This window comes from Vicugna pacos, chromosome 9 (assembly GCF_048564905.1).
Source record: "Vicugna pacos chromosome 9, VicPac4, whole genome shotgun sequence".
Taxonomy (NCBI): Eukaryota; Metazoa; Chordata; class Mammalia; order Artiodactyla; family Camelidae; genus Vicugna; species Vicugna pacos.
In genome coordinates this window covers 28038590-28056856 of record NC_132995.1, presented here as the reverse complement: position 1 = coordinate 28056856, position 18267 = coordinate 28038590, and the positions used below count along the sequence as shown (strand labels likewise).

General features: G+C 47.1%; 1 long non-coding RNA gene across 1 annotated transcript in view; it reads right to left on the bottom strand.

The window, feature by feature from the left end:
• LOC140698463 (uncharacterized) overlaps positions 1 to 17742 on the bottom strand; it is a 56237-nt gene extending 38495 nt beyond the window's left edge. The window contains exon 1 of the long non-coding RNA XR_012076255.1: positions 17390 to 17742. This is a non-coding gene — a long non-coding RNA (uncharacterized lncRNA). The remainder of the gene's footprint in view (positions 1 to 17389) is intronic.
• Between the last annotated feature and the right edge of the window lie 525 nt (positions 17743 to 18267).

Genomic DNA, 18267 nt, shown 5'->3' with positions numbered 1-18267 from the left:
AGTTATGACAGCAGGGCCCAGGAGGAATCAAAGCTGAGTAAAACCTGTCGAGGCTGCTGACAAATGATGATAAAGTGATCGCTCGTGCCAGCGCTCGATGGAAATTGACAAGGTGAGCCTCCTCACCTAATGAACAGATGCAACCCTTGCTCCCAAGGAAATGCATGGCAAGTTTAATCTCCATGAGCATCAAAATAAATCTGCTCCCATGTTTAGAAAGGACAGACACATGGGCAGAAGGAGAGGCCTTCGCCAAAGGGACCCCTGTGTATGGTGAGGTGGTGGCAAAGGGTCTGAGAGCTTCCCCATATTCAATATCCCTGATGTGCCTGCCTGAAAATACCTCCATTGCCCACCTGTCCTTCTCCCAGAACAGAAACTGAGGCTCGGATGGCACCTACGTCACAGGGACCCAAACTGCTCAGAGAGCAATTGTCTCCATGACTCCTATTAAATGTACTCAGCTCTGGATTCTTCTAAAGTAATGTCAGTTACAGAACAATACCAGCCTGCCAGACAAGACACATTAGAGGAACAAGGCGGGTGGTGTGGGGGTGGGGGGAGACACCCCCACCACCAACCCTCGGAATACAATGCACCAGCTGCACATTAATAAATATGTAATGTTTGATTAGAAATATGTATAGTATTTTTCCCTCCCCAAATGCCGGCTCGCCCTCAGGCGGAAGACGGGATCTGGCCCACACTGACGGGTTTCTTTCTTGCTTGCTTTGAAAATACAAACTCAAATGTTTTCCTGTCCCAGCTGTTTCCCATTGTTGCTGTTTATCAGCTTGAAGGATGAACAGTGGAATAAAAAAAACAGGCTTGCATTTCAAATGTGCCAGTCAGTCACTCCATTGTTCAAAGAAGAAAGCTTAATTGTCTATGCTGGCAAACTTCTTTTTGGTGAATGTCCAGGTTTTAAGAAAAGCTATTCAGCTGTGCAATTTGTTTAATACATGCAGAGAAAAGCATATAAAATCACACGTTTTGGGGGAAAAAAATTAAATAAAGGGGAAAGAGGAATTTGGGGAAAGAACGAGTCACGCGCTGAAGTTTTCCAACTTGCCCACACCGGGCAGGGTTTTCTCCCTCCCTTACTTAAGTCTCAGCTCTCCGTGGGGATGCTCCGGGGAGTCCCACCCCGTGGTCACACTTGGTGCAGAGAAACAGCACCCACTCAGAGCCACAGTAGAAGCTGCGGATTGCGCTGTCCAAAACTCTGCTTTCCATGCCTAGGACACCAACTTCTGTTTGAAAAACTTCTGCTTTCTAGGAGTGAGGGACAGGCCTAGCCAGCAATGCTCCAGTCTTATCTGGAAAGTTTATTCTGGAGCCCTCTTCAGATTTAAAACTACAGTGAGAACAAGTTTCTGTGGATAAGGTTAGGGATACCCAAAGCAGACGAGGCTCTGTCACTGCCGCTCAGCCAGAGCCCGTCCCGAGGACACTAAGGGGCAGGCCTGGGTGCCCCCCACAGGCACCCGCCTAGGGGCAGACAAAATCAGAGGTTGCCTCCTTAACCTGTAGGGAGAATCCACCCCATCTTGAATAGGCGGCAGGGTCTTCTGCTTGGGTTGAAGGTGATCAGCTTCTCTGCTAAAGGAACCCAGTCCCGAGCGGTTTCCCTGTCGGAGATGGATGCCGGGGACGGGAGAGCGACCAGCATCAGAATCAGTGGGCAGACCCTCCGCGTCCCTTGCAGACCCAAGTGTCTAAGAAACTGCCCCAAACTGTAGGTGACTGATCTCACCTCTGAGCAGAGGAAGGAAGAGGAAACTGGACATGATGGAGTTGAGGGGACATGAAGGAACTGGGGGGAAAGGGCCTCAAAGTGAGATGGAAATAAGAGTCAGTGTCACAATTTAACCAGAGGGTGCCATTATTACTCATCTTGATCCCTCTCTCTTCCCAGATTTGACCTCAGTGATGTTTTTCTCTACTAGAAAGGCATGCTACAGCCCTAAGTATCATTACAGCCCAATTCATTACAATGTCCCCTGAACTTTTGAACATGCCATGCCCCATGTCATTCACAGCCACCCCATTAGATCAATGTCACCATCACCTCCAAACGAGAGAGAACGAGAGGCTCAGAAGGGGGAACCATGCTCCTAGTGTCTCACAGCCTCCAGGTGGTGGCGTGAGGACTTGAATTCAGACCTCCCGAGTCCCGGTCCACCTGGGTTTGTAAAGAGGATTACAGGTGAAAGGGTGAACCCAAGCCTACCCAAGTTCTCCAGCTCCCAAACCAGCGTCCTCCTCAGAGTGGCAGAGGGCTGGCCAGGGGCAGCCCCTGCAGGCTGAACATCTGATCCGAGGGATGGCCCCCAGGACACAGGAAGCAGGTTTCCCCCGTCAGCTCCCTCTCATGATCTCCAGTTATGCTTTCAAACATTCGCTTCTCTCCAGAACCCCTTGGCTTCTCTCTTCCACCTCCACCCACTCCCCGTGATAACCAAATGTCCCAGCTCTCAGAGAACACAGAAGGATCAAAGGAGAACACAGTTCACGTTCTACCACCAAACCCAGGGACACATCTACTCCGGCACCTGCCCTTGACCTGTGCTGCCCGTCTGAAACCAGCCCCACCAGCCACCTTCGAGCCTGGCCCCTCAGCTCCCCAGGGAACCACACCACGTCAGTTATTGCCTCTTCCCTGCATCTTCAACTTTCCTTGCTCTATTAGCCTCTGCACCATCATGAAAGCATGGCTAAGATTCTCCTGATTTAAGAAAAACAAACACACAAAACAATAGGATCCAGAAGACAAGTAGGGCATGCCTACCTCCCTGTCCTCCTGCCCTGCATCCCCAAAAAGAAAAGCCATATTTAAAAAAGAAAGAGTGGGTCCATCCATCACCAGGCTGGAGAAACAAGAACTTGTCCACAATTCCTGGAAGATGGGAAGCAGATGGGGTGGAGTTGACAGGAGCAGAGGAAACCACAGCAAAAACCACCAGAGCCAGAGCCAGAGCCACAGAGAAAAAAAAAAAACCAAAGTAACCTTGTATTCAGAGGAGACAAATACAGCAAGCAAGGGGTGGAGCAATCGGGAGAGACATTCATAAAATAACCGTGTTCAGAATCAGTCTTCACTGGAGCCGATGGAGCCCCCTGTCCCCGTACATCAGACACGAGGCTGTGGTGGCATTTCAGGTCAAAACCCGGGGACTGCACGCTAAAGAAAGGGAACCCACTTCTGCTGGCAATGTTACCCTCTGATTTGCCAAGTGGACGTACAATCACCTTCACGTGGGAGCTAGAAACACTTCACCAAACCTAAAGAATCCTGTTGTGACGTAAGTACAATCCCAGAAATGCCCCAGGTCCATTCACAAGGAAGACAAAAGATATAAAATACCTGGGAATAAACCTACCAAGAAATATTCAAGACCTATGTGGAGAAAACTATAAAAATTTACTGTGGGACATAAAAAATGACCTGAATGAATGGAAAGGCACAACCATAGATCTGGATGGAAACAGTCAATATTGTAAAGGTGTCGGATCTCCTCAAATTAAACTATAAATTCACGGCCATCCCAATCACTATCCCTACAGGAGTGTTTACAGAACTGGACAAGCCAAAGCTAAATTTCATTTGAAAGAGAAAAATGCAAGGGGATAACAGAGAAAACTCTGAAAAAGAAACAAAATTGTTTTGACATTTGTTCTACCAGATAGGAAAACAGACCATAAAGTGTTTCAAACAGTGTGAAGCAGTTGGACGAGACAAAGAAACCAGAAAGGCAGAGTAGAAAGTCCAGAAATAGACACACATACATAGAGAAAATCACGAAAATGATGGTGTTTTTAATACATGAGCTCAGGACATCTGGCTCTTCAGCTGGACAAAAAAAAAAAAATCAGATCCCTACCTCACATCATGGATAAAAATTACCAGATTAAGAAGCTAAACAGGAAAGACCAAGCTAGAAAAGGATTAGACAATACCCCATGTTGTATTTGATGTGAACTGCAATGCGGTGATTTTGAACTCATGTAATATGAAAATGATAACATCCCCATGTTATGTACAAAATTGGAAATTCCCCTCAAGTAAAACAACGGTACGGCCAGGCCAGTCAGAGGGGTGCTCCCCTGCTCTATGTACATCCCCAGCTCGGCCAGGCCCTGCTTTACCCACAGGACTATCCAATCCTCTTAGTTACAGGAACTGCCTATGAGCCTGCCCCCTGCCCCAGCCTCTGGTTTCCATGGTAACTGATGAGCCAACCTGACGTCAGTTTCTCATATAAATGGTAGCTGCCTTCTCCCGGGAGTAGTAAATATTACTGCCACGTCTTGCCTGCTTTCTGCCGTCCACAGCGGGGAGTCGCTCCAGGACCTTGCTTCAGATCCCCTGTCCAGTAAACTATTAATGTCCCTGTCACTGTTACTGGGCTCTTTTTTCGGTCCCCAGGCTGGGCAACCACAATGCTTGCAGGTCAACATCATCAATGAGTCAAGACTTGCGGAATTTCAATGAAAGATGAATTTGGCTAATTACACGTGTCTAGAATATATTACATATCAGTTAAAGAAAAAGATTTTTTAAAGTTAGAGATAACCAATAAGTTGATGACTACATCAATAAATTAAGTTTGTAAAAATGTAAATGTATTACAAACACTAAATATTTCAGAAAAATCTTTAAAAAAAAAAGAATTGTGGAATTTCCAACTAGGGCAAAGAGAGCTGAAACTACATTTATATTAATGCGATATAGTGATGCCCCTTTAGCAGATGGAAAGGAGGACCTGCTGTCCTTTGTCATTACTGTGTCACCTGAGCAATGGTCCTCTCATCACAACGTTCAACAGTGTTTGATGACAAACGTGCATTATCATTAACATGAACTGATCTTGTGATTCAAAATATATTTGAATCTTTTGACAACACTCTCCAAGCATTTGTTAGAGTGATAATGCTAGGTTTGTGCTAAAACACACCCTGCCACACACACACAAACACACATACCCACACACCCACACATCTAAACATCAATAACTCTGGGCTAGAGAATGGCAGGGATAAAATTATTTTGAAGACCAAATACTCACCATGATGTGTGTTTAATTTAGGAGTTTAAAATACCAGAAACATTGCTGGTTTCCACTCCTGGGCATATATCTGCAGGAAATTCTAATTCAAAAAGACACATGCACCCCAATGTTCATAGCAGCACTATTTACAATAGCCAAGACATGGAAACAACTTAAATGTCCATCAACATATGAATGGATAAAGAAGGCCTGGGGTGTGTGTGTGTGTGTGTGTGTGTGTGTGTGTCTGTGTGTGTGCACGTGCACACACAGAATGGAATACTACTCAGACATAAAAACATGAAATAATGCTATTTGCAACAACATGAACAGACCTGGAAATCATCATACTAAGTGAAGTAAGTCAGAAAGAGAAAGAAAAATACCATGTGATATCACTTATTTGTGGAATCTACAAGAATCTACAAAAAAAAAAGGACTAAATGAACTTATTTACAAAACAAAGATAGATTCATAGACATAGAAAACAAACTTATGGTTACCAGGGGGAAAAGGAGTGGGGAGGGATAAATTGGGAGTTCGGGATTTGCAGATACTAACTACTATATATAAAACAGATAAACTACAAGGTCCTACTCATAGCACAGGAATTATATTCAATACTTTGCAATAACCTATAATGAAAAAGAATATATATGTATAACTGAATCACTATGCTGTACTGTATGCTTGAAATTAATAAAACATTGCAAATAAACAGTCCAATTTTAAAAAAAGAAACTTTTCTGGAAAAAATTCAGTCTCATTATAGAGTCATGTCCTACAACTGGAGCTGACCACCAGGAAAAAGAACTATGGACAAACCCAAATTCTCAGCCTAGGCAAGTCTTCTACACCGACGTCAGGACTCTGATCAGGAAGGGGTAGGACTCTGAAACTTCGAAGAGGGTCATCTGAGTACATGCACTGGAGAACTTTGCATCCTCTGGGTCTGCAGAAGTGGCCCAGTCCCCCTGGTGAGACTACCCAGGAAGCCTTAAATGAGGCTTATAAATAAGGCAGCGCTGGTCCTTCCAGGATCTGCTGCCCCCTCCCCTCCTGGCCACCAGAAAATTTCCAGGGGCAAATCTCAGCTTGAGTCAATTGTGCTAGGCTTGCAAAGGGATCAGAGGGTAGAAAAGCCAAAGGAGATGCAGGACCCCATGAACTTGTACCATGTACCAGCAGGACCAGCAGACTGTGCCCACCTGTGGGTCCTGAGGATGCTGGGGAGAACACACAGAATATACTGCTGGATAAGGGAGACTCCTCCTTTGATACAGGATTTAACTCTCAGGAAATGCGTCCAAAGACACAGCTGAGATGGCTCTCAAAAGCCTGGAAAAAGTGATGGCTCACATTAAATGAAGTAGAGATGCCAGAACTATCCTTGCGGATGGTGGGGGAAAGGCTCAACCAAGTCGTAGCTGAATTGCAGTTTCTGTACCAAACAGGGTATAGTAACTAGGGCGGCTTTCCACAGCCTCAGGGAGATGGTCTGTAGTTTCTGATCTAGCAAACGTGCTAGTTTCCTGGGGCTGCCCTCACAGATGACCGCAAATATGGCATTCTCAAATGACACAAATGTACTCTCTCCCAGTTCTGGAGGACAGAAGTCTGAAACCAAGGTGTCAACAGGGCCATGCTCCCTCAAAAAGCTCCAAGGGAGAAGGCTTCCCTGCCTCTTCCGGCTTCCGGTGGCTGCCAGCAATCTTTGGCTTGGAGACACATCACTCCAATCTCCACCTCCATCTTCACATCACTTTCTCCCTGTGTGTCTTCCCTTCTCTTCTCAGGACACTTACCACTGGATTTAGTCCAAGAGGATCTTATCTTGAAACCTTAATTACATCAGCTAAGACCCTTAATCCAAATGAAGTCATGTTTATTGGTTCCAAATGGACATATCTTTGTGGGGGGGGGGCACCACTGAACCCATGACACTAACCCATCACAAAAAAGGATCAGAGCTGTTTGCATTTCTATGCAATGGGAAACAGCACACATTAATAACCTGGCCCTGGAATATCATAATTCTGATTTCTGTCATAATATAGTTTGAAGTGACCTAAACCATCTGGACACTTCCCAGAACCCAACATTAGTTCCCTGTCTCAATGACATTGTATCAATTGGATCAGATGAGAAAGAAGAGGCAAGTCTTCTGGATGCTTCATAAGATACACGCTCTCCAAAGGATGAGAAGGAAAGGATTCAGAGGTATGCATCAGCAAGGTTTTTAAGAACCAGGTTATCTGGAGCAGTGAAACATTCTTTCCAAAGTAAAGGATGGGGGATGGCACCGTGCACCTCCTACCACTGAGAAAGAAGCCCAGTGCTCGGTGGACCTGTTTGGATTTTGGAGGCAGCAGACTCCCACACTCGGGGAGATGCTCCCAACTACCCATTGGCTCATGTGGAAGGATGCTGGTCTTAAGTGAGGTTGAAGGCAAGAAGGACTCTCCAGCAAGTCCACGCTGTGCTACACATCTGGCAGCCTGGACCATATGACTTGATGGGCCCCCTGGTGCTGACATGAGAAACAAAAGAAGGACCTCAAATTAATGACCTCAGCTTCTACCTTTAAAAGATACTAGAAAAGGAGAGTCAATTAAATCAAAGTAGAGGACAGGAAATAATAAAGACTAAGGCAGAAACCAATACAACAGAAAATAGAAAGAAAACAATTTTTAAAAATCAAAGAAACACAAATCTGGTTCTTTAAAAAGATCCATAAAACCAATAAACCTCTAGGGAGAATGATCAGGAAAAAAGCAACTACTAATTACTAATATTAAAAATGAAAGCAAGTACCTAACCATAGAGTCTATGGAAATTAAACTGATAAACTAATATTAAGAGGGAATTTATGTTAATAAAGTTGATAACTTAGATGAAAAGGACAAACGCCTCAAAAGACACAAACTACCAAAGCAAATTATTTGAAAAGAAATAGATAATATTCCATTAAAAATTTGATTCATAGCTTTAAATCTTCCCATAAACAAAAGTCCAGGCTCAGGTGGCTTCACTGGTGAATTCTGCTAAATATTTAAGGAAGAAATAATACTCCTCCAGAAAAGAGAATAGATAATACTCCCCATTTTCTGAAGCCAGAAGAAACACAGGAGAAATGTTTGTGATCTGGGTTTAGACAAATACTTTTTAATAGAATAGAAAAAGCTCGAACCATAAGAGGAACAATTAGATTTCATAAAAAAAAAAAAAACTCGGCTCTACAAAGGATAGTGTTAAGAAAAATGAAAAGATAGGCCACAAACTGGGAAATATTTGCAAAACATTTGTCTGATTGAGATAGACGTTCTCAATGAAGGTAACATTACCCTCAAGGGGGCAAAAATTGGTTCTGGGGGGACTAAAAAATGTTTTAAATATTATAAAAGTGTGTGTGTCCCTCCAAAGAGCAATAGTACATAAACAGATAAACAATATATCCATGGCATTAAGTTTCATTTGGTGGTGGGGAACAGTGTAGGCATTAGGGGAAAATGTCCCAAAAGGCCTGTGGGGGAAGGGGGTAGAGGATAATATTTTTTAAATATATTGCAAAACACTGGATAAAATTTTGGATCTAGACTACATAAAACCTCTCTTACAACTCAATAATAAGACAAAGAATCCAATAAAAAGAAATTGGGCAATAATCAAATGGATACTATATTAAGAAAGATACACAGACGGCAAATAAGTACATGAAAAGATGCTCAAAATTATTAGCCGTTAAAGAAATGCAAATTCAAACCACAGCAAGATACCCTTACAAGCACAGATGTTAAGAAGACTGACCATCCAAGTGACGGTGAAAGCGGGGAAGGCCTGGAACTCTCCGGGGAGACATTCCGCCAGCCTTTGATAAAGTCATGACGTTAACTCACCTTCTGATTCAGCAATTCCACCCCTGGGTGGAAACGGAAAACGTAAGTCCGCACAAGGTCCTATATTGCAGTGTTTGTGGCAGCATTAATGTCAGACGAAACTAGAAACAACCCAAATATCTATTAACCAAGGAATGGATGTGATGAAATACTGATTAGCAATAAAAAGAATGAATCACCGGTAAGTACAACGACACAAATGAATCTCAAAATCACCGTGGTGGGTGAAAGAAGCCAGACTCACTGTGTGTGACTTCGTTTACATGATATCCAAGAAAAGGCAAAACTGTAAGAACAGAAAGCCAGAACCTGCTTTTTCACCAGACCCCAGACCACTCCTACGCACAGTAACCCTTGAGAAGCTTCTGGTCTGGTCACAGGTTGAGCTGGATGGTGACTGAGGATCCACTATGGATGTCCTCAAACCTGGTTTTTCTGCCAGTGTTCCTGTATATGAATTAAATATTGTTCAACCCATGAAATTCGTGAAATTTGAGCGGGAACAATTTTTTTCAAGTAATTTGTATCTAATTTGAAGACTCTAAGATGGTAACTTGCTTTGAACATTGTTGTGGCCATAGGTGTGGGCAAGTCAACAGTTAAAAAATTAAGAGAAAACATTATAGAAATCTAGGTGTATGTATTCAGATTGCTCCACAAGTGTCTTTAAGTCTCACTGCACCTTTAGAAACTGAAATCGATGTTGCCAACCATACATCACAGCCGTGACTTAAAGGGGAGGGGAAGGATAAGTTAAGAGCTTGGGATTAGCAGATACAAACTACTATATATATAACAGATAAACAACAAGGCCCTACTGTACAGCACAGGGAACTACATTCAATACCTTGTAATGGCCTATAATGAAAAAAAAAAGGAAAAGTCCATATTCTTTCCACTCATATATAAATGTATAACTGAATCACTATGCTGTACACTTGAAACTAACACAACATTGTAAACCAACTATACTTCAATTTAAAGAATAATAATAATACAATTATGAAAATTTAAAAAACCCAAGGAAGACAGTTGTAACCACTGTAAGATTCACCCGTTCCGGCCCTTCCAAGAGGATTCAGCGGTGGAATTTCAGGCTCTGTGGCTGACTCCAAGGAACTCTTTGGGGCCAGGCGCCAAGGGCTCCAATCCACCCAGCCCTGGCGCTTTCCAGCAGCACCCCTCACCCAGGACAGCAGCCTCACTTTGGGGGACCCCAGGCTTCAGGGCTTCAGCCTCCTCCTTTTCTTCTCAACCCCTGCTTGCTTCCTCTCCTTCCCACCAACTTCCTAAACTGCCCCACACCCCTTAGCCTCCTGCCAAAGGTACGGTCTTTTGGGTTCTTTCGGGTTCTTTCGGGTTCTCCCACAAGGACCCTCTGGCTCTGACGTAGCGGACAGGAAACCCAGGGAGGCTTGGCAGAAGATGGGGCCCAGGACTCAGGGAGCTATGAAGGGACCAAAAACCACACCATCCTTTACAGACCTCTGCTGTGAGCCTCAAAGCCTGTCTGCTCTGCAGCCTTTGCATCGTGGTCTCAACAACTGTCAGGTCAACGAGGCCGTTGCCAGTGTCAGCTTCCTAGGGCTGCCCTCACGCACTGCCACAAACGTCGGGGCTTAAAACGTCCGAAGTGTATTCTCGCACAGTTTTGGAGGCCAGGAGTCTGAAGTCAAGGTGTCGGCCGGGCCTCACTCCTTCTGAGGCTCTGAGGGAGAATCATTCCCTGTCTTTTCTGGCTTGTGGTGGCAGCCAACATTCCCGGGCTGTGGGCTCGTCACTCTGATCTGTCTCCTTCTCCATCTCCCTTCTCCCCTGTGTGACTCTGTGTGTCTTCTCCCTTTTTTTTTTTTTTAACAAGGACACCCACTGTATCCAGGGCCTGCTCCAGTGCAGGATAACCTCACCTGGAGAGCCCTACCTCTGTTTACATCTACAAAGACTCTTTCCAGATAGGGTCACATTCTGAGGCTCAGTGTGGGTATATCTTTTGGGGGGCATTATTCAACCGCTACCTCCAGGCTCTACTCTTAGTCAATGAACTTAGAGACATCAGTGCCTCTGTCTTGTTTCCAGTCCTCCCTCCACAGCCATTCAGGAAGAATCTCTACTTGATACTAATACCCAGAGTCCAAGTCATTAGGAAATCAAAAACAAACCAAAAACTAAGATTCTAATTTCTTGAGAGCAGAAAGGGCCTGGTGAGAGCAGAAAGGGCCTGGTCTTTAAAAAAAAATCCAGCTGCTGGATCTCCAGTCCCTGAAGTAGAGGGAAGACATTTCCCTTCAACCTTAGGGAAAGTCTACCCTCCCCACAAGCCACCCCAGGAGCAGGTCACAGGCGTTCTTCACAGACAAAACAGATTGTGCACGCTCTACAATGCAAGTCCTGGAGTCCAGCCCACACAAAGGAGAGGGGACACTCCATCTCTAGAGGTGACAGCAGCCATATACATTGTCATTTTCTGAAAGAGAGATATGTCCCTTTCCCCCATTTTAAATTTATTCCATCATTTATTTATATCATTACAGATTGATGGGTATTTATTTTATTCTTTGTGTTATAATCCAATACTGTAGCTATGTATTTTGTCACCCAAATTATCCCAGCTTTGGTTAGAATTTTTAACATTTCATATGATAAAACCTACAGCCATTTAAGGAGGCTGTGATCAAGGCTAAGTTTGCTTGAGATCATCAGAAACTACTCCCAGGCCTCAAGCTTCCAGACCAGACACCAGAAGAGAAAGGATTGGGGAGTGATGACCCCTAGAGAGAGACCAGGGTTCAAATCCCAGCTCTGCCACTTATGAGCTGTGCAGCTCTGGGGGAGGGGTCAACCTCTCTGTGCCTCAGGTGAAACATCCCCAAAATGGGACGGTTATGATAAAAAATAATACTTCCTACCCCCAATTTTTGTGAGAATCAATGACAACATTATCTGGAAACATTCAGAACGTAGCTTCACATCCAGAGAGCATCCAGTAACCGTCAGCCAAGCTTGTCACGGGCACGGGACGGGCGGCGGGGGCTGGGCAGGGCTGGGGTTCCTGCACACTCATCTCCCCCCATCAGTCCTGGTTCTCTTCATGAGCAGGCAGAGGGCCCCCCACACCCAGGAGGAAAGGAAGAGCCTGGCAAAGAGAGAAGAGGCAGGAGGCCTGACTTCTGGAGCAGCCCACCTGTGGCCCCACCACGGGAGCCAGCTGTGTCACCCTCTGGGTCCGAGTCTTCTCATCCGTGGGGACGGGCTCAGGAAGCTGTGCTGCCTTTCTCAGTGATGGACATGTAAGAGCTCTGGAAACCGCCGAACTAGGAGGGGCCTGACAAAGCTGCGAGTGGTTGATTCTCAAAGCTGTCTCCCCAGGCAGGGGGTCCAGATGCTCTTCCTACCCTGGACGCCCTGCTCTGTTCAAGGGGTCCCCTTTCAGGCTTCAGCCAGTTCTAAAGACCCCCACCTGCCTGCCTCCTCTGCTCTGCCCCCAATGTCCCAAGCAGAAGCCAAATTGAGAGACACAGACGTAGAAAACAAACCTATGGTTACTATGGGGGAAAGGGGGCAGGAAGGGACAAATTGGGAGTTTGAGATTTGTATATGTTAACCTCTCTATATAAAATAAATGACAACTTTCTTCTGTACAGCACAGGGAACTATATTCAGTATCTCAGAGGAACCTATGTTGAAAAGAATATGAAAAGGAATATATGTATGTACATGTATGACAGAAACATTATGCTGTACAGCAGGAATTGACACAACATTGTAAATTGACTATACTTCAATTTTTAAGAAGTCAAAAATAAATAAAGCATATTTCTCCTAGTTCATTAGTTAAGTGAGAAAGCCCATCCCCCACACCTAATTCACTGGCCTGTGGTTTGTGTCTGTCAGGCCAGAGTGACAGAAGCAGGACAGTGCCTCATGCCCTTCCCCTGAGTATTAAGTAGCTGGGAGCCCATTTCACAGCCCTGGAAACTGAGGCCAAAGTGAACAGCCCAAGTCAACAGGGGAAATAAGTTTCCAATTAAGGACACACCCCGGGTCTAGACCTCCCCTAGGAAGTCCACCTTGACCACCACCCCACTGCAGCCATCATCTCTCTGGGCTGGGGGAGTAGCAGGAGGTGGCTGGAATGAACCACCTCTTTTCTTCCCTCCACATCTGCTCTTCCCACCCTGATCTTGTTCCCTTGGGAGTTAGCTTGGAACATCCACACAGCCCCCTCCAGAAATCGAAACCTTTCTTCCAGGTTCCCCACACCACCTCCCACAGGAAGTTCTATGGACCAGATGAAAACCCCAGAGAGGGAACCTGAGTTTGAACTCTGACTCCGCATCGCTCAGAGGAGACATCTTGGGTGAATTACCGATTTCGTGACATGGAGGTACCAATGCCCACCTCACGGGAAAGTCACAAAAACCAGCTGAATGTCTGTAAAGCACTTGCCTTGGGAAACGTTTAGGAAGTGGTAGATGGTCCTCTCTGGTCTCCGCCCAGCAGAACTTGCAGAGTAGCACAGTCTCGTCCTGCATCATCCAACCCCCAGGCATTCAGCAAGTCCTCGTGGAGTTCCTGTTATGAGTCAGAATCCAGGAACCCAGTGCTAAGTGAAAAGCTACAGGGCAGCTTCCACGGAGCTTGCAAGGAGCCATCAGAGTGTCACATGGATGTACAATGACAGCTGGGATGGGCACCATGTTGCCCTGAGAGCCCCTACTTGGGGAACTTGATGGAGCCTTGGGGGTCTAGTGAGGCTCCCCCCAAGCCAGTGATGCTTAAGTGAACCTGGAGGGATCACCAGGGATGAGCAGGTGGGGACCAGCCCAACGGCCAGCATCGCAGCTCCCGGTGGAAGCCCAGCATCCCTGCAAGGGAGGTGGAGGGCAGAAGGGCCGGTGGGCCAGGTGAGCTCAGGGACATGGGTGACTGAGGGAGCCGGGAAGCTCTGTGCTCAGGTTGGGAAGAGAGAAGCCATCCAGAGGTGAGCAGCCTCTTGCGTCCAGAACATTGTACCCCTGTCCACCCCAGCCGCCAGAGGGGAGTCCCCATGCTCCCTATTCATTACCTGACATACCTAATTGCCTGGTGACATTTCCCATATTATAGACAAATGTGAATTATGGGCCCAGCTGTTCCCCTTCTCCTCACCAAGAATCGGTTGATAAATATGTTTATTCGAGGTCAGCCCGGCCTCATCCATTAGAAATATTGTTTTTCTAAACATTACATTGATTTAATTTAACTCTAATCAATTTAAAATGGTTCTGACAATTAACAAAAGCTTCAAATATGACCTTAAAGTAATAGGATTCATTAGCTATGTTTAGGATTAAACTTACCCTAATAGGGCAATTTTTCTTCCGAGGGTATTTGGTAAGCGACTAGTGGTCAGTCAAAATGAAATCAATTATTATAAATTATACAGTGAAAGTTGATTATGTATCCCCTGCTAATTTGTATAAATAAGGGTCTCTGACAATGGGAGTAATTTATTAATAACTATCTCTACCCCAGCCCGGTATCACACTTCATGTAACAGCTGCCAGGGCATCTGTAACCCATGAAGTATTATTTTCCAGGGCTGCTCGTGATGTATGCTAATTAAACCCATAATTAATTGGAACAGTTATAGTTAAGACACAATGCTGGCGCCCTTTGCCCTATTATTCATGACAGTCAACTCATTCAAAAGGCAATCTGATCAAAAATTCATATGCTAGCTCGGGCGCCCCGAAAGGCAGGCGACCGTACTACAAAGGGGGCCTGTGCTGTGACAGCTGGTGTGCCGGGTGGGGAGCGAGGAGCCTCGGTCAGAATGCCAGCCCCGAGAGCGTCTGGGCTTCCCACCCTGCCACCACCAGCCAACGCCCTGCGCAGAAGGACCCGAGTCTCAGCGTGGCTGGGTGGAGGGGCTGGGACAGAACATCGAGGCCAGACCTCACGAACTGGTGGCCCACAGGGTGTTTAAAAAAGAACCCAAAACTCAGTTTCTTGCCAGAATTTTACAACTCTGGGAAATCTCACCTCTCTTGGAAATTCCTGACTTTGAAAAATCACAGTCCTCCGGGACTGCTTCTGCCACTCTTTTTATCACATCAACGCCTTTCCTTCACTTTCGTTACCTGACTGGTCCCTGTAGGCAGTGAGCTTGAGAGCTAAGGTCTAGGACACCTCCCCATTTTATAGATGGAGAAACTGAGTCCCAGAGAGACAGTCTCATCAAGGAGCTCCAAGCAGTCCGGGTGTGCCTGGTTTCATGAGCATCCAGGTGGAGCTGGGGGCCTGAGAGGAGGTTGGATGTTTGCAGGTGGAAACCACAGACTGAGTCCCACTAATCCCAGATTCTTTGGGATGGGCTGGCGAAGAGTGGTGGACATTCTTCCCAACCCCGACATGGGCTCTCTGAGGTGTGCAGCTGAAGGAGGGGACCGGACCAGAAACGTCCTAACAACTAAAATGGCATGGGCACAAAAGAACGTTCAGCTTGGAATGCCTGTGAAAATATCCGTCATGTGAACCGTTCAGTCCTCTAGGGGACTGGCATGCCTCCGGCCGGGGGGATGGATGCTGAGCAAGCAGGGATGATACAGCTTTCGCCCTCTGGTCGGCCTCCTACTGGAGCTGACAGATGAGTGTAAAGCATTGGGGAAGGGGGGTTATAGCTCAGTGGTAGGCTGCATGCTTAGCATGCATAAGGTCTAGGGTTCAATCCCCAGTCCCTCCATTAAATAAATAAATAAACCTAATTATTAATAAACCTAGTTACCCACCCACCCCCCAAAAACCATAAAGCACTGGGGAGATTGGGGAAATCTCAGGAGTCTTGGGGGCAGTCCCCTCGGGGAGAAGGGCAGACTGGAGCCCTAGAGGTGAGCTGGGCCTTCTTCTGCACTCAGGCGGGTGAGCGTAGCATTTCTCCCTCCTGTGTCAGCCTGAGGCAGGCAGTGGCAATTTGGTGAGGATAAGCGGTAGGGATGCAGCAGGTCTGAAGCCCCAAAGGCCTTGTTGGTGGGAAGCTTCAGGTGACTGGTCAGGAGCTAGAGACCAATGTCTGAGGCCACTCAGGAATTCTGACAGCCCCAGAGGTCCAAGGAAAGTCAGCCTCTGGGACACCCCACACCCTGCAACTTAGGGAAAGGCCACATGCATCCCAAGGGCGGGTCTGCCTCCACCCATGAAAGCCTGCAGGACTGGGGACCCAGCACAGCCCCAGCCGGCTGCTCCCCATCCAGCTGTTTCCCACTACTCAGCTTAGCAAACAGTGCCCCACGTCGGGGGAAGGCCTGGCCCAGTCTGGGGTCCAGGCCAGCTCTGCTCTACGAGGCGGCCTGCCCCTGGGCACCGCCCTTCCTTCACAGCCTGCAGGGGCTCCGACTATAAAAATGAAAGGTTGGACTCAGCGGCTCCAATAACCCAGGTCCCTGAGGTTAACGGTACTGCAGACAAGACCTGCTTACGGACTTGACCTTCTGGAGAGTTTTCTCATCCTGGGCTGGGCCTGGGTTTTAAAGAAACAGAGGGGACACACACACACACACACACCCGCCACCTTGAGCTGGGGGTGACTCATCAGTCACTGAACTTTAACGAAAAAGGAAAGTTTGTCCAAACTCATCAAAGTGGGTACTTAAAATACTCTATGTAAATTATACCTCAGTGAAGCTGGGGCTGAGGGGTAAACTGAGGCACGTGAATTTTTTTTTTCATAAGTTTATTTGAGCATTGGAATCAGTACCAAACCAAAAGTTGGATTAGGAACTGGGGAGAGGTTTCTACAGAGAAGCCGTGGAAGCAAAGCAAGGAAATGATTTGATTGGCGACAGCCGCAGCTGGCGCCTGGTTTGGGAAAGTCTCATTGGCTGTTTGCGGTCGGCGGGCCTTCACTCCTTGGATTGGAACGCATGACCGTGGCTTAGATTTTGGTTGGGTACCAAGGCAAGAAAGCCGCCCCAGTCCAATGTCCTCCTTGCTTAATTACTTTTACACTGTTTTGTTTTGTTTTGTTTTGTTTAAAGGAGGGAGTGGAAATCGGAGAACCGCTCTGGAAACAGGGTGGCAGTGTCTGCTGAAGTTAAACTCACACCTCTCCTTCAACCCAGCAGGTTCGTTCCTAGGTGTTCCCAGGAGAAAGGCTTACGAGCACACACTAAAAACACACTCCAGAAGGCGCACACCAGCATTATGCATAACAGCCCCAAACTGGAAACAGCCCGAACGTCCATCAGCAGAACCAATAAACAAATCACAGTGTATTTACGTAAAGGGCACGACAGAGCCATGAACTAGAACCACTGATATACACAAGTGAGCGAAAATCACACACACACCACTGAGCGTACAGGATCCTGTCTCCCTTTACAAGGAGTCCCAAAGCTGGCAAAAGGAGCCATGGTGACATAAGTCAAAATAGTGGTTATTGCTGGGGGAGGGAGAGGAACCGACCTGACCGGGAGGAACAACAGGAGCGTGACCAGGTGCTGGAAAAAGCCCCCGAGGTTGCCCAGAAGGCTGTACGGATGCGTGAATGAAGTTTGTGGAGATCTTCTCAAAAGACAGGTGCTCTAAGACAAGACGCATCTCAGTAATGGCCGCAGCCGCACGCAGACACGCCCGTGGTGGGAGGGGCGTCCCCCGGCCCCGCCCACCGGTGGGGCCTGGGCTCCCCGAGATTCTGCTCAGCTCTCCCCGCGAGTGCTGGCGCCCCTTCCTGGCAGGGCGGATGGCATGCTCTCTGCGCGCAGGCCAGAATACGACTCCAAACGCAAGGCCACACCGCAGAGCATCAGATCCGGCCCTTATCGGGTGGACAGGGGTAACCCTGCCAACGGCTCTGTCGGAGGGGAACCTGGACGAGTCAGGGTTCTACAGACGTGTCCAGTAAGACAGCAGAAGCCAGTGGGACCCAAGAGAACCATCTTGGGCAGAACTCCCCCAACCCCAATTAGAGTTAATGCCAGGTATCTGGAGCCAGACAGTCCTGAGTTCAAGTTTCACTGGCTCTGCCTGGGCCTCAGTTTCCTCATCTGGGAATTGGGGGCGAGGTTCTTGTGGGAATAAGAGTACATAAAGGAAGCACCTGCCCCAGGGCCTGATGTTCACCAGATGGGGACTCGGCGACCCAGGGAGCAAACAGACTCACTTCACTCAGGGTGTCAGGACCCTGTGATCGTGGGACTCCATGCTGGTTCCTCCTCCAGCCCCAACACCCCCAAGGCTGTTCAGCCACCAGCAAGAACACGTTCAATCCTGTGGTTCCTTCCTCATCCCTTGCCCTGGGTGTCAGGTCACAGTACTGCCCACTGCTGCCCTTGGTGTTGGCC